This window comes from Cupressus sempervirens, chromosome 10 (assembly GCF_028749045.1).
Source record: "Cupressus sempervirens isolate cs-2001-9-10 chromosome 10, ASM2874904v1, whole genome shotgun sequence".
NCBI classification, from domain to species: Eukaryota; Viridiplantae; Streptophyta; class Pinopsida; order Cupressales; family Cupressaceae; genus Cupressus; species Cupressus sempervirens.
Window position 1 is genome coordinate 813,480,117 of NC_143127.1, and position 16,603 is coordinate 813,496,719.

At 35.3% G+C, this 16,603-nt stretch overlaps 2 pseudogenes; both read right to left on the minus strand.

Annotated features, from left to right (window-relative positions):
- Positions 1-10,021: 10,021 nt before the first annotated feature.
- LOC149536423 (glycine dehydrogenase (decarboxylating), mitochondrial pseudogene) lies at positions 10,022-10,650 on the minus strand (annotated as a pseudogene).
- A 1-nt stretch (position 10,651) lies between these two features.
- LOC149536424 (glycine dehydrogenase (decarboxylating), mitochondrial pseudogene) overlaps positions 10,652-16,603 on the minus strand; it is a 43,485-nt pseudogene continuing 37,533 nt past the window's right edge.

Here is a 16,603-nt window from a genome sequence, read left to right on the forward strand (position 1 = left end):
CTCTTTGAATTCTGAAATACAAGAATTGGGCAAATACTTTTTCAATCTTTTCATGGAGGAAAAGGAATTTCATAGAAATGAATAAGCTAGGAGCCCTATTGGCTATGGAATAAAATTAGGATACACCCAAGATGCTAAATTGGACTGGGGAAATTATTATTAGAAAGGATTGAAATTGGGTTGATGTTCAAAGTATCCCAAGTGCCCTCACTATTAACAAAGCTTATATTAATTATTATCATTTGTTAAGTTTGAATAGATTCAAAATTAATACTTCTTAGATAAGAAGCTCACAACTTTCAACACAACTTATCATTGTTGAAAGTGTAGTTTATAAGAAATTCATAAGATACTGGCTTATGTTGAAGATATTGAATCATACCAATATACAATGGTTATTTTGGTCGAATGAATAGGTAATAAGAAATGAGATATATATCAAGCCTTATACAGCTCTATAATTGCCAATGACTATTGTTTTCAATTCATGATAATCTCACCAAGATAAGTTTATCAATATTGATTTGTTGTGACTCTAATGTTACTAAGATATAATTAGTTGAATGGTTGTATACTTTTTTTTCTTTGCACTTAAAATGATTTGTGTAATTTCTAAGTATTAGAATGACTTCAATAAATAAGGTAACATAGAGCCACATCTCACATACAGACATGTCTCTACGTGAGAAATGTCATTTATGAACTTATTATTTGTTACCGTTAACAACTATTTGATTACCCTTAGTGATATCATTATCACAATCATGATTGATTATATATGCTGCAATACTCCTATTAAATACATATACAAAATTGGTGATTATTAATTCATCGATTATTAATCATATATATCATAGAGATTAATTATGATAAGGTAAAGGATAGAGATCAAATGTTAAAGGCCAACATGCCACTTATACATTTGATTGCATCGGTTAGAGTAATCTAAATAAAGCTACAAATCTCTAATAGATTTAATAACCCACCTCCTTCTTTAATACAATAAATACTGTGTAATTGAGTCACCTCTCTTCACCTACATCCTCTAGGATATTAAGTCACCATACACCTTAACATCTCATTCTCAAACCTTCTACAGGGTTTACTGGCCAACTGACTAGTCTAGCCCTTCTAAATATTCCAAATTCAAAAGTTGTACTAAGGCCTAAAGGGGCTCATTCCTAGTAGCCTTGTTTTTGCCAAATTTACTCTATACTTCATAAAATTATACACAACCACCAAAAATATTTACATATTCTCTTAGTAGGTGTAAAACCATATCTAAATCTCTAATATTGGTTTAAGATCACAAGTTTTCAGCTCTTTTCCATTGAGCCCTAGTTCCTAGGCCTTTTAGGCTTAAAAATGTTGTTTGGCCATATAGGCTCATTCCCACGAAACCCATGAAGAAAATTCTTCCACAAAAATCATTGGCATGGAATTTTCATCCTTTCCATGGAAGATTTTTCCTTTATGTCCTAGAACACCTTTTGTGTTATGATTCATAGCAATCAACATGTTAAACTTGTAGTCACAGTCATGGAATTTAGTGTTGCATCTCCATCTAATTAAAAATCCCAATATCCTCATCCTATATACTATCTCCACCTTCCAATCCAACTATGCACTAGGTACCAAGAAATTTTGATCTTGAGAATCAAAGGTTTTTTTTTTTGCCTCTAAACCCTCAATCCAGACTTAGGGTAAACAACAAGTATGAACAAATCTTAAACTTAAAAAAGTAACATTCCTTATTTGAACCAACATCATATTAACTCTTCACAATATATATATTCAACTTTCTAAAACATGAAAACAATTACTTACTAACACAATACTCCAAGTTTAGAAATAATATTGCTGACTGTGCATAATGTTGCTATAAAAAAAATTCCATTTTCCATTCACAAATCTATAAAAGATGTCATTAATATTTTAAGGTAGGAGATAAAGAAATATTTAAATTCTTCCCCTCTCTTTTCAACTTCAGCTACCACAAATCTCATCAGATAAGTCTCTAACAGTTGAGCCTCCATATTTTGCAAGAAAAGTTGTAAAAAAGTTGCATGGCAACCTTTTTTGCAATTTTGTGTAAATTTACATTTTTTTCAAAAACATAACACAAGAACTTTACCAAGGTCATCTAACTACACCCAAAATATGAAAAAAGTTTATGAAACATAAAATTGATGATTTTTGGTCAACTCCCATGTTTGACCACCCATTGACCACCCCTTAACTTTGCTATAAAATTTAGAAATTATACAATATAGATGTAAACAATCCACAAAAAGAAAATCAAAACTAAATTGTGTCAACTTGGACATTTATTGACCTTCACACTCTTCTCCTTTGTGTTTAACTATCTTAATGAGGACCTAGGGCCCCTACATCATACTCCTCTCATTTGAGAAATTCAAGTCCCTTGAGTTCCTATTTGCTAAAAGTTTGTGCCATGCTTGATGATGTCTTCTTCGATCATCCATGATGCTCCTACTTCAGGCAAACCCTGCTATTTCACCAAATACACTTTGTATGTCTTGTTCATAGTCTTCTTGACTATCTTGGTATCTAAAATGCATTCTAGCTTTAATGGTTTTTTTCATGGAAGATCCTTTATCCAATCAACTTTAGTATCTGCCTTGCTACTATCATAAGAATCTATGATGTTATTGTCCCCTTTTTATAATTTCAGATCAGCAACATTGAAAATGGGTGATTGCCAATCCCTTGTGGTGGATTATCAGATAAAGAGTAGCATAGAAAAGCATAATGTGTTGTCTTTATTTGAATCACATGTTTTCTAAACACACATTACTTTATACAAACAACTGTTGTTTCAGGAACATAAGGTAAATCACTCTTCTAGGAATTGCAACAAGGAAAGGACCCTTTAGGGTAATTAGACCTAACTTCACATTTTGAGCTATGTCTTGATAATATATAAAATTTTGAAAGATGTAGTGGATTACAAGGAGTTGGGGGAAGATAAGAAAAATTAAGATGCTTTTATCAATAAGGATATCAATATGGACAATTCATATTTGGAACTGGCTGCATTATCTTTTATGTTATTGTAAATCTTCTCTATTTGTTGTTATAATTTTTTTTTTCTCTTCAATAATAGTGGGTAGATAGAGGAAGAATCATAATAATTGTCAGTTGTAATTTCTTGCTGAAAACATAGAAAAGGTTAACAATGCAAGCATAACCAATATAAATAGGTGGTGCAGGAGCACCTAGGTAGGCTAGTATGAAACCTAGGGCTTCCTTATTTTATGGTTTTTAGTGATGATTAGCCACATCAATATTCTAATAAGAGGTCCTATTTGGTCCTTAGTTTTGTTTAGGAGAGTTGGGAAGACCCAAAATGGCCAAGTTGCTAGAAAGTGCAAAATGTTGTCAACTAGATGACTTAGGTTCTAGAAATGGTAAAATGGTATACTAAGGTTCCCATGGCCTTGGATATGCTATTTGAGGTCCTTTAATGCATATTATATGCCCACTTGGTCTTTGTAACAATTTTGGAGGTCTAAATCCAATTTGGAAAAAAGTTGCTAAAATATTGTCATGACAACATTTTCTTGTTGAGAGAAACTTTTTTGCAAGATTTTGCAAATTTGTGTTTGTAATGCTCTAACTATTTAGAAAAATTATTAAACCAATGGGGAACCTTTAAAAGTATGAGGAAAACCTTTTCAATGGGTTGGAAAATTGGAGAAATTACTATATGGACTGTGCACAACATTTTGGTTGCCAGTCTTAATGGTTGCTCGACAAACTTCTTGACCTTTGGGGTGTTCGAAAAACTTCTTGGAGAGAATGTTAATATTTTGTAAGCTTGTGAGTTGGAAATTTTCATCATCCTTTTACTTTAGTTACATATTGGTGATTAATTTTTGATCTTGAAGCCTTTATGCTACTTTTTGCAACTCAAATGGAGTATCTAAATTATGCTTAAATTTTCATCTAAGTTGCTAATTTGGAATCTAGTTTTTGTACATGGATATGGTGGCTCATTGGGGGAGAATAGCAATAGTAATAATAAAATAATAGTGCTAGCAATAATGGCCAAGGGGACCAATTCACTAAATAACAACACTGCAAATCAATATGTTAGAATAACTAATAGTAGACCTCTCATGTAGGTATATTTCTCCTAGAATCCAACCACAAGCTAAAAATGAATCTACATAAAATGGTTTGCAGGATCAATTCATGCAAGACTAAAATAAATTAGTCAAGTGTAGGTCTAATCTGAGACATCTTTAAGAGATTATAAGGACCATTGACTAATTTATAGAGTTGAAGACCTTATGAAAATGACTTGCAAAAAAAGGTTGGAAAATTGATCCTCTTCTACTATGATGTGTCTAGCAAGACAATGCCAAGAACATGGGTTCTAAAATATATACCTATTTTTGGTTTATCCCCATGCTAGAAGGTGAGGCCATTTAAATATGCACTTCTATTCACTTGGTTGTTATTGCTCATGATTGGTGGCACCACAAAATGATCATAATGGGACATGACACTAGTACATTTGAGACCATTTTTCGACCATTATTGGTCGAAAATTCAACCCAATTTTTGACCAAAATTCGACCAACTTCGACCAACCCATTGGTTGGAATTTTTTTGGTCGAAATTTTGACCAACCTTCTGGTTGGTCAAAATTTTGACCAATACGTTGGTCAAAAAACCTCCATAGCCATGGTGCAAGTTCTGCTAGGAATTGGTCAAAATTTTGACCAATGAAGGTAGAAATTTTGACCAATGAAGGTAAAAAATTTTGACTAATGAAGGTCAAAAATTTTGACCAATGAAGGTAGAAATTTTGACCAATGAAGGTAGAAATTTCTACCAACAGGTAGGTGTAAATTTTTTTTCAGGCATTCTATAAAACAGTCACATGCCTTGCATATGATATGACATTTTGCATGCATCCTGCACTCTCTCATCCAGCTAATGATGGATTACAGAGAGTGATCTGAAACCATGATGCTAAAAAACACACACAATCAAATCCAAAATGAACTTTCATTACAAATGGATTGTGGAAATCTAATATTGTTAATTTTGCATGCATGTCTACCAGGACAAATATATGTTTAAGTTGTGATTGTCTTCGTAGACATGCATGCAATTTTACCAATAACAGGATTCCACAATCCATTTGTAGTGCAAGTTCATTTTGGATTTGATTGTGTGTTTTTTAGCATCATTGTTTTAGATCACTCTACGTAATCCATCATTAGCCGGATGAGAGAGAGTGCAGGATGCATGCAAAATGTCATATCATACGCAAGCCATGTGAACTATTTTATAGAATGCTTGAAAAACACTGATAGTAACTAATATGAAAAATATATAATTAGTTATATGATTGAGACAAATCATGTACCAGTGAGTTGGTCAAAATTTTGACTAGATAAATTTTGACCAATGGGTTGGTCAAATTTGGTCAAAAATTGGGTCAAAAATTTGATCAATGAAGGTCAAAAAATGAACCCAAATGCACTAGTGCAAGTATGCTCGCCAAGTTGACTCTTTGAGTTTGGTCATCAAGTCAGCCCACCAAGGTGCCTCATTAAGGTCAATCTTTAGGTCTGCTCATTGAGCTTGTTCACCAAGTTAGCTCGCCATGTCATGTCTCTAAGTGGCCTCGCTAAGTCAGCTTGCCAACTTGCCCCACCAAGTTTCCACTTTAAGCCCACTCACCATGTTAGATCGCCAGGCCAACTCCCCAAGTCAGCTCGCCAAGCTAACAATTAAAGTACGCTCACCAAGTTGACTCTCTAAGTTCGCTCACCAAGTCTGCCCCCTAGGCCAACTCTCCAGGTCAGCTCACCAAGTCACCCCCACCCAGTCACCTTAATGAGTTGACTCATTAAGTTAGCTCACGAAGTTGATTCACTTAGTGGTTTTACCACCTTGCCCTAGTAAGTGGGCTCACTCAGTGTGCTTATGAAGTTGCTCCATAGAGTTGCTTCTCTAAGCTCGCTCACCATGTAAACTCACTTGGTCAGCACACCAAGTTGACACTTTAAGTTTTCTCATCAAGTCACCGAACCAAAGTGCCTCATCAAGGTCTAGTCTTTAAGTACACTTAGTAGGTCAGCTCACCAAGTCGCTTTGCAAAGTCACCTCACCAAGTGGCCTCAATAAGTTAGCTCACTAACTTGCACCACCAAGTCGCCACTTTAAGTCGACTTGCCATATCAGCTTGCCAGGTTGACTCCCATAGTTAGCTCACCAAGCTAACAATTCAAGTACGCTCACCAAGTCAACTCTTTAAGTTCACTCACCAAGTCTGCCCCCTAGGTCAACTCTCTAGGTTAGCCCACCAAGTCACCCCCACTGAGTCACCTCAATGAGTTGACTCTTTAAGTCAGCTCACCAAGTCTAATGTTCAAGTACGCACGCCAGGTTAGCTCGCCAAGCCCACCAAGTCATGTCACCAAGTCAATTGTTCAAGTACACTCACAAAGTTGACTCTTTAAGGTTAGCTCGCCAAGCTAGCCCACCAATTCATGTCACCAAGTTGCCTCACCAAGTCGGCTCGCCCACATGTCCCACCAAGTCCCCAAGTCTACTCGCCAAGCCCACAATTCAAGTGTGCTCACCAAGTCAACTCTTTAAGTTTTCTCACCAAGCCCATCCCCTAGGTCAACTCTCTAGGTCATCTCACCAAGTCACTCTCACCCAGTCACCTCAATGAGTTGACTCTTTCAGTCGGCTCACCAAGTCTACTATTCAAGTATGCAAGCCAGGTCAGCTCGCCAAGCCAGCCCACCAAGTCATGTCACCAAGTCGATTGTTCAAGTACGCTCACAAAGTTGACTCTTTAAGTTCACTCATCAAGTCACCCCACCAAAGCACGTCATCAAGGTCAGTCTTTAAGTTTGCTCACCAAGTCAGCTTGCCAAGTTGACTCACCTCTCACCTCACCAAGTGGACTCGCTAAGTCAGCTCACCAACTTGCCCACCAAGTCGACTATTCAAGTATGCTTGCCAAGTTGACTCTTTGAGTTTGGTCATCAAGTCACCCCACCAAAGTGCCTCATCAAGGTTAGTCTTTAAGTCCTCTCATTGAGCTTGCTCACCAAGTCAGCTCACCATGTCGCATCTCTAAGTGGCCTCGCTAAGTCAGCTCGTCAACTTGCCCCACCAAGTTGCCACTTTAAGCCCACTCACCATGTTAGATCGCCAGGTCAGCTCCCCAAGTCAACTCACCAAGCTGACAATTGAAGTACATTCACCAATTCTATTTCTGATTCGTTTTCTACAGCTTAAAATAGGAATACATCTACTAAACAAAATACAAATCACTCAACAAATTTTAATGTGGTAGAAGAGTGATCAACAATACAGTGAATCGAGTTTATAGGTTTGTGGCATTGACGACACTTGTTGGTTTGAGAAGAGATTCAAAAGGAGGCCTAGTTGAGGATGCATTTCAACAACAAGCAAGAGCGAAGACATGATGCATGCATCACTCTGATGAAAAGATTGGCAACGAATAACATGCAAACATATGCTTATTTTATAAACTTCAATGAAATCTATTTTCTCCTGATCAAATCAAAAGACCGCAAGACATCACTCAAGGCATTCACATCATGATCTTAGCCAAATTACAGGAAGTCATTGTAATCAAATTACTTTGTTTCAATATAATGGGAGGAATCTCCTTTCACAGCAATTCACCAAAAATAAAAAACTCAAAACATGTAGAAAACAAAAAGTAGAGAATGCCATTTAAAGAACTTTTTCAGTGTGCTGAAGAAAGCTGGTAGGCAATACGGTACAGAACTAGATTAAACATATACCCACCATTTTAATCTCAAACAAGACATCCACTGAATTGTTATCCTATTTTAAAACAAAATCAAGATTCATGAAACTACCAATTTAAAAGGTTCATAGTGCATTCTATCCATTAAGAAAAGTGTAACTTGAGATAAAATTGTTTGAAAAGTAACCTTCCAGAACATGTGTAAAATGAAACGTACACTTTCTGCCAAGTTTGGATAAGGGTTGTTCTACTTCTAGATGAAGAGGTTCTGCAAGTCTAAAATAAAACTATAGCTCCAAAATCAATGACGATTTTTCTGTTTATAGTGTTACTACTGCCACAAACATAGGAAAGATACATAAGAATATGCCCACTATTTAGAAACATCAGACAGTAAGACACGAGATCTTGAAGGGAAAAGAAGAGGAGGTTCATAGAATTAAAATTACAATTAACGAAAAAAAATCATTTTGGCATATATGTGAAAAAGGAAAACTCGCACAGTCTAAGCCAAGGATAAATTCCATTTTAATTTCAGGTTGGGCATAAAATGCATTCACCAAGCACAAATGATTAAATAATATCTGGAGCAAGTCTTGATCTATTTCTCTAAATTTAATAAAATTTGATAAAATTTGATAAAATTTGAACCCATCATCCAAAGAAGAGTCTTGCTTATCAACATGATGTACTTGGAGATTACCATTATCTCTACTTGTCTGATAAAAATATCTAGCAAGCTTCAGACCCAATAAGAAATAATCATCTTAGGCCTCAACAATTCTACCAAAAAGATCTCTGTGTGCACACAACAAAGCCAACAAGACAGAAAAGTTCTTTCCAAACACTTTATGGCATAACGTAACAAGGGAAGGAAAGTTTTCCACTATTTCCTTTGGCATTGAAAATACTATGGAGGATGCAAATGCAGTTGTTGCACCAGATTTCCTCTCACAATCTATATTCTCTACAAGTGACAGCACTTGGGAAAGAGATCGTTGAATAGTAGGATTGCCTTTTCCAAAAAAGTGAGTATCTATTGATTCCAAACTGGATCTCACTTGCTCTTTGGATAATATGCCTTGAGAAAAATGAAGCAAACTTCTCAATGGACTCCATTCACAAAGAAAATCTTCTGAACCATGATTGGATTGATATACTTGATTGATTTTTGGAAGCAAAGTAGTCACAATTGTGAAAGATAATGACCTTGAATTAGCCTGTGAGAGGAAATATCCACTTGTCAACATAAGGATCTGACTTCAAACTCAGAATGAACTATATGAGGAAGAACAGATACACACTTGAGCCTGCAAAAGAAAGTTCATCACACTGGCCACATAGAATGAAATCATTGTCCGGTGGGAAAACTTCTGACTTTTGGAACTTGACTCGACAACTCGAAGGCACTTTTGCAAGACAGATCACAAGAGGGCTAAAATGTGGGGCTGAAAGATCTAGATAATTTTTAATGAGTAAGTTATTAATCAAAAATAAAAGAGTAAATGAATAGACAAGAAAATTTATTATACAGGCCCAACTAATAATTTTGGTGTCAGACATCTATTTTCCATAATTCATTGTGCATCAGCAACTAATCATCAAAGGCTAAGAAAACCATGTAGTGTTTGGAACTAGGCTATTATTTTCTTCAAGTCAAAGGGATGAAATCATTTGAAAGAAAAAAAAAAATTTTAATAAAAATATAATTAGTGCTACAGTTAAACCCAAGACAGACAAGTCATTCTATGATTCTAGATATTTTCCAATAAAAGAAATAGACATACATGAAATGGACTGTCCACTCTAATTTGTGGAAGCTCCCCTGACAATGCATTTGAAATATCTGTAGGTAACTCCAAAATTAAGTTGTGGGATCATTTCAATGGTTGTTAGTCAAAATTTTCTCTTGAATAGGGTTGTGAGGATATTTTGTCAAGATTTGGTTCCTAATTTACTCAAGAATTGGGGTGTGATAATATTGTCTTACAAATTGTTTATTTTACAATGGAGTTGTATCTTCTATTTTATTCTTGACTAATAGAAGTTTATCTGACCCCGAGATGATCAAATCCACTTGATAAATGTTAATCTCTCTTTAAGTTTTGCACTATTTTCTATATTAGGAATAAGTCAATTCTTGAACTATCTACAACTATTGATTGCCTTGTGTTTCTTTTTATTCCTGTCAGAGCCTTCATTCAACTCTATCTACCCTGCTTGTCATTCCAAAACATAAGGATTTATAATTTTTTCTCTATACACATTATCTGCCATCAAACTAGTATGTTTAATGTCCATTTTCCCTTTCTCAATTTCCATAATCTCCCTTTTTATTGATATTGGTAGAATCATGGTTGAGCCCCATGGTGCTGTTGATATCATATCAAGTGGTCGTTGATTCCCTTCAGGAGTAGTAATTCCATTTATTGGTACCAGAGCTTGTGATGGTAAAAATGGTGCCAAATGCTTCTTTACTCCTATAGGCCCTATACCAGAATGTAGAATGTAGAATGTCTTCTAAAGATTGAGATGGCATACATCCACTCCAATTCAACTCGAGCTAGTTAGTCCAACCTGCACATTCATGTTTGCACCATCCATGTACACTTGACTATCATTGTCATGAATGATTTAGCATATCTTATTTAATACCCTCCTCATATACACCATGCATTGAAGGATAGGTAATCATAAGTGCTACAAGGTTTCCTTATTTTCCTCTACATCCTTCATTTTCTTTAGCAACAGTTCAAACAACAACAATTTTCATTCCACACATTGTAGCACTTGTAGGATTCATTCCATGAGTTGAGACAGTAATGATAGAAGTTTTGATGCCCATCTCCCCTTGCTTAACGATAAGCATATAACCTTTACAATATCAAGGAATGGAGCATCCTCAACATTAATAGTGCCTAATTTCTTTAATCCACTAATAAATGCTCCCGCCAAATCATGTACACATTCTACATTTTTTTTCAATCCTGCCAGACCATGATAGATTGCATACATAGAAGATATATTGTAATTAATGCTTGTATCATGTAGATATTTCTAGTGGCATTATCTTGCCTGATGTGTTGCTCCCTTGTCTACATTTCCATCCTTAGCATAGGATTCCTATGGGAATCCACATTAACTCCAATAATCCTACCAGGAATCATTCATTTTTACTCTTAACATGTAACCAAGCAATATAAATGAGGGGCCCCCATAGTCTAGGGGGACACCAAATCTTTTAGAAGACCCAAAGATGATATCCACCCCAAATTCCTCAGGAGGCTTCAGCATTGTTAGTGTAGAAAAATCAGAGGCCATGACAACCTTCACACCATTAGCATGAACATTCTTAACAAAATAAGAGTAATCAATAACTTCCCTCTCTATCCTAGGGTGCTGAACAAGCACCCCACAAACATCCTTGGAACTATAATCAAAGTACTTTAGATCAAATTTCATGACATTCCACCCCAATCAACCTACCCTTATATGGTACACATCAAATTTCTAAGGATGAGAGTTACTAAAAATGATAGAAGTCTTCTAATTATCTTTGGTTATATCATTACATATCACAATAGCCTCAAAACTAGTAGTGACCTCGTCCAAAATAAAATCATTTGACACGGGAGCCTAGTAAGATCTAATATCATGTTCTAGTCACTCAAAAAAGATTCTAGTATATAATGGAAACCATGTTAGGAGGGGACAAGGGATGACGATGGGGCTGAAACCTACGATAAATTATACTCTATTAAAATTATTAACTTATTACAAATAGGGATGCACTTGCATTTAGGCACAATGCCTAGAGCTCACTGCTCAATTAAAAAAATGTCTTACTACCTTACATATATGGACAACAACTCATAGTTCACAAAGTGCTTGATATCATCCTCTTCATGCATGTTCAATTTCATTGAAGCTCATTGGATTCCACTCATTCCTGTTTACAAGATCATTGATGTATGGCTTGCATCCACACACACACCACACACACTTCAGTCATAAAAGATTACATTCATTCATATAATTCATCAACCTTGTAGAAGAAAACAAGGAAATGATTAGAAATATGAAAACATCAAGCAAATAAATAAATTACAACCTTTATCTAATGGCTTCAGTAGAGACTTGAAGCAGGTCATCTCCAAACCAATCTAAGTTCTCTTTATAGTATTCAATTGGGAGACTATCTGCTACTGGGGTCTTTTCATCATTCAGCTTTTGAATTGCATTTACTGTTTCTTATTCTGATACAATTTAAATATTAATTATTTCTGCAATATCATCTGTAATCTTATTGTGAATTATATTTTTGCTTAGATCTCTTGCACTATGTCCTTGAAATGAGAAAATTATCTTATAGAATAGTAAAAGTTCTTATCTATCTCTTTAAGATCACTTAGCAATTTATTATCAGCTCATATATAGTCAACTTGTTCTCAGACATTCTTAACTTTCATACATCTGAAGAAGAGTTTTGAACTTTTATCGCCATTGTTAAGTCAATTATTATTAACTTCCTATAGATTTTTCCTCCCTACTCTCAACCATGTTAAAGTTAGCTCCTACAATCCAAGGGATGTATTGAAGCCCATATATCCATTTCCATAGCTCATTTCTCTCGTAATGTGCAATGGGAGCATAAATTGAGCACCACACAAACTTTTTATTGTCTTCTTCAATAAAAATCTAGACAACCCTATTGTAAGGAGAGATTTAATGTTTGATTGCAAATGGTACCCATTTGTTTGATGTTTTCATATTGCAAAGGTGTGAGTGGTGGTGTAGGTAAGATTTGAACCTCATAATTATAATTTACACATTTAAAATCAGCACACTAAAAGAATTTTAAATTAACTACTACCAAAGTAATATACGGATTTTTCAAGGTAAGGTGAAACAAAATGTACCTAATAGGAAGGTCCCTCAGCTTCAGTAAGTGAACCATGTGTGAGTGCTTCTACTAAAAGACATCAATTAACAAAGTGGTAATTTAGGTACGATTCCAATTCATCCAAATTTGTGTCCAAGACACTTGGATAGTTGAAAGAGCATTGGGATGCAATGTCTACTGATTTGACTTCAATGCCAACTTCCATATTCATCCACTGCATTAACTCAATAGCTACATTTACACCACCTCCCACCAGATGTGCTCCAATCAGAGCCTCCAAACAAAGCCTCCTAAAAACAAAAGAGAAAGAAACTATGTCAATTTCCATACATAAGAAAAACATGGACACTTGCAGAAACCAAATCAGTATTTACTTGAAAGATTGAAGGTTGTTCCTCATTAACATGTTCCCCATTTTCTTCAACTAGATCTATTAAAAAAAGTGGTCCTCTCAGATTATACAGGTAAGAAAACAAGCAACAAACCAATTTTGGAGGAAAGCCAACTCAAGCAAAGTTCAACTAGAATGTGGATTAGTTGCACAAATTTGTGTCTACAATATTAGTCATATCCACATTTCTGACCACAGTGGAAAAATAAATAAAAGGATTAGGAAGAGGTTGAATACAATTAAATGCTAAAATCCATTGAATCAAATAGAATGGCACATTTAATGAAATGGCTGAAGGGTGTATAAGAGAAGTCGAAAGAAGTGCTAAGCATGCACTTTTATCCTCTACAACACTACAGTAATCTAGGACAATGCCTCCAACTGGATAGAAAATAAATCAATGTTTGATAATGGTTGCATGGACCATAGTGGACAACAATCACAAGTGCATGAGCTCAAATAGGAAGTTCAAATGGGTCAATCATTGAGTTGGATTGTATCAGGCATAATGAGTACTCCAGTATGTAGATCAGTGATCAAAGGAGAAATTTTCAAACTTTCCCTTAGCTTCCATGGCTAGCCGTACCTCGTCCAGGGTGGCATCACTCCATTCCAGGGTTGGCATTAGGTTTGGAGGACACATTTAGAATGGATCAGAACTACAGGGTGGACTAGAATATTTATAATCATTTAGCAATATCAGCTTAGGAACATAGAAGTTAATTTGTATGTAGCTTAAATTAAAACTTTGTGAACATGGACAGTCAATGATGTAGATTTTTTTTGCTGTCTCTTTATTCCCTGGGCCTTTTGTGGTGATTCCCGTGGTGGATTCTTTCTAGCATAAGCTCTTCTCTTTGTATTGAATTTTTGGCAAATTAGTCTTTTAACTGTTGAATTGGCCTAGTGGGTCATCATATATTGTAACCTGGTCTTTTAGTAATGTATTTCCATTTTTCCTTATCTTTTTTTCTACAAAAAAAGCATCAAAGCTTAGTTACAAGACTCAGGCTTGACATTCAAACTCAAAATATTGATAAAACAATGAAATAAAAATATTTTATAAGAAATTGAGTCTTTTACTATGCAACCCTCATTTAACCAACTTTAACGACATAATAAAATAATCAAATAGAAGCTACATTGAATCAGTACCAAAGAAGATTTGAGTTTCGGGAAACAACATTTTCCTATATATACTCCCGCGAGTGTTTGGGTATAAAAGCTTGTGGAGTATAAAATCCATGGCATTAAAACAAAAAGAAGAAGTATCCTTAAATGGCAAATTAGAGTTGTAAAGGTGTCTTTTAGTGTCTTAGCCTTTTGGCTTTAGTTTTTTAATTGTTTTCCTGTCTCCTGCTCATTTTTCCTAGCTGAATCTTACTATCAAGACTCAAAAAGTCTTCTCATAACCTAAACTCCAATATAATTGCATCAGAGTTACAATTACCATAATACCTACTTGGTGTGCCACCAACAATATTTACTCTTCCTTTCAACATGGAAACCTGGATATATTTTTCTATATGAGCTGAGAATGTCACATACTATATTAGTTGAGTACTTACAGGATTTGAAATGCCCATTGCTGACTTTGTTAGAGTCCACACGATTATTACAAGGGCTACTGGAGGCCATGTGTATTTAGTTTTTCCCCACTCCTTTAACTTGTCACTGTCGAACACCACCCATGCAATCCAAGTAAAGGAACCTCCCAAAATCAGTGTGAGGAGAGAGGGAAAGAAAATTTCAATCCACAAAGAATTTTTATTCTTAGAGAAATCATTGGCCCAAGCACTGACTGAGGATTCAAGTGTTACACAAAAGAAAACAATCTAGAAGAAAACCCTTACACAGCTCTAGCTCCTTTGCACACTCAAAAATCAATGAAATCAAAAATGTTTTTTCATATTGAAGTTAAGCCTATGTTGGTCAAAATTTTGACCAACACGGGCTTAGATTTTAAAAAAGAGGATTTTTTCCTTCTCCAATCCAACCAATGTAAACCTTTTTAATTGATGGTCAAAAATTTAGGTCAAAAAAAAGGTCAAATGTAGTAGTGAGCCAAACAAGGAGGGGTTGTCAAACTATTCGTGCAGCTCATCTACTTTGCATTGTGTGGGCTATAGCTCCAATTCTACCTCACATGGCCAAGGATGCATGGCAGCATATGCCATATACACATTTCAAGGAAGATGGCTCAACATCAGAGTTTATTTTTTAAGCACAATGGCCAAGGATTAATGATGAAACCTAATGTTGAGTACTGGGAAAAAGTCCTTGAGATGAGAACAGAAGTAAACAAAGTCTTGGAGATGGCCAGAGGTGCAAGGCTAATAGGTGCAAGTTTAGATGCTAAGGTTTATTTATGTAGCTCTAATGTAAACCTGCTTCAAAGATTCCATGAGATGTCTATGCGAGGTGATGACACAGACAAGTTACATAGGATTTTTATAACTTCTCAGGTTGAAGTTCTAGCTTCAATGGAACACGCATCTAGTACTGGTGTAGCTTACACTAGAATCTATTCTTCACCAAGAGTTGGTGAATTGTGGATTGGGGTATCTCATGTAGATGGTGCCAAATGCAAAAGATGTTGGATCTACTCTCAAGTAGTTGGCTCATTTGTGGATCATCCACACTTTGTGAGCGATGTTACAAAGTGATCTCAAATATTGATTCAGCAAGTCCTAAAGTAGCTATGGTAGCCTAACAGTAATTTTATTATCTCAATCATTCATCTTCTAAAAATCTAAATCTTGCAACCGTCAGTTTTAATAGCTCTATTTTCATTTTCAGATGTGTTATCTTTTTATAACATTCATTTTTTCTATACAATCTGCAACACCTTGCAACCTTCATGCACTAATCTTGTAGTCTTTTGGCCTTTTTTATTCTTTAGAAAGGTCTAAAAGACTCCACTCTATTGTTGACTAGGTGGATTCAAATTGATTGGGTTTCTTGATATAAAGAATCCAGAGGGAGGAGCTCAAATTCACCACTTTTGGTTGATACCCACATGCTGATCTAATCTAAAACTAAAACTTTGTAGGTAGTCATCAAGATTTATAAGTAGATTTCATGTTTTGTAGAGTTGAGATGTTTGTATTTGTAGGGGTTGGGTTTGGGTTTAAGTGTTGATTAGATATGAGCCTAAATTTATGGTTAGTGGAATTGGTTTTGATATTAATTTGTAGGATCAAAAACATGGGCATGGAATTATGTAGAAGAAAGATTCAAACTTGTATAATTTTGTGTTTGGGAATTGATTTTAGTTTTTCATCTTTAGGCCACATGGTTGTGTTTCTTTGAGTAGCCAATTTTTGTATAACACATGTTCCAGGGTCTTCATGTTGGCTTGGAAGAGGCTTGTCCTTCTGGGGACTACTTTAGAACTATAAGCTTATCATGCAATCAAGCTCTGTTTGCTTGATGTATCATTCTTTTGTCTTTCTAAAAAGATTTTAGTAGTTTCTGTCCTCTTCCAAGAAGAAAACATATAGCAAAGTGT